Raw genomic sequence first — 1,413 nt, forward strand, 5'->3', positions numbered from 1 at the left:
GCCCTTTCCTACATTACATCCCTGTTAGCAGAATTTATTGGAGGACAAAGTTTCCCATAATATATTCATTTTTCTCAATATCATACATACAATGGATATATAAATCTATATATGCATACACACACAAACACACTTAATTTAACTATCATAAGTTACAGTAATAAGAAGATAAGTGATGAAGCTAAAATATCTCTGAAACTTGCAATATAATGTATGAAATATATAGTATACTCCAGCCATACTTACTATAATGTTTATATCTGATCAATATTTTTAAATATAATTATTGTATAATTGATGTAAGGAGATAATACAGATATGCATTGTTTTCTTCACTTATTTAGCCTTCCCCTCTCAGGAACATATATAAATTGCAAACGGGTTTGTATTTCAGTATAAACATATATGTACACAAATTCCTTAAGTGCCATATGTTCTCTTTTTAAATCTTTTGTCTTCCAGATTGTATAGACATTTACTATTGATTTGGCTTCTCTAACTCATTTTCGGAAGTGAAATGAGATTTCTGATTAACTTGACTCATTCTTAAATGTATAGATTAAATGTCCCTTAATGTGTCTGCTCACATCTGGTATTCCAGATGTTTGCTATAATAATCATATAAAAGTCAACACAGCATTTCAAGGGCCATGAAAATCACTAAAGAATGAATAAAGGCAGAATTGTGTCCCTTTCAGCATATTATTTCCCAAATATTGGGCATTTTGTACTGTAACTATTCAAATACAACTTATAAAAACACCAAAATCTAAACAGCCCTAAGCCAGCCTTAAATAAATTGGAATCCTAAATAGCATAAAATATACATCCCATTTGAAGTTTCTCCTGAGTAAAGATATTTTACTTTCAACTTCCTTAAAAGGGAATCTTAAAATATTTTTTTATTTTGATTTTTTTAAAAAATCAGAACTGAGGTTTGATGAGCTGTTGTACAGTTCAAGCCAGATGACCATGACCAGGTTACACAGCCACATAGAAGCAGAATGTACAAGAAGGTCCAGGTTGCAGGTATTAGGAGAAAGGGGGAGGACAGATAGTGCCGTTTCAGGGGTGGTTGGTATCAGACAGTAGGTTGGGACACTGATCAGTGGGGCATGATATATGTTTCTGGGTGAGTCACAGTGAGATGCTGTATTAGAGCTCTCTAAAGGGACAGATCTAATAGGATAGATATTTATATAAAGGGGAGTTGATTAAGGAGTACTGACTCACACGATCTCAAGGTGAGGTCCCACAATAGGCCATCTGCAGGCTGAGGAACAAGGAAGCCAGTCCAAGTACCAAAACCTCCAAAGTCATGAAGCCGGCAGTGCAGTCTTCAGTCTGTGTTCAAAGGCCCAAGAGGGCCAAAGCTGAAGAACTTGGAGTCCAATGTTCAAGGGCAGGAAGCAT

This window comes from Mandrillus leucophaeus, unplaced genomic scaffold, assembly GCF_000951045.1.
Source record: "Mandrillus leucophaeus isolate KB7577 unplaced genomic scaffold, Mleu.le_1.0 Scaffold1492, whole genome shotgun sequence".
Lineage (NCBI taxonomy): Eukaryota > Metazoa > Chordata > Mammalia > Primates > Cercopithecidae > Mandrillus > Mandrillus leucophaeus.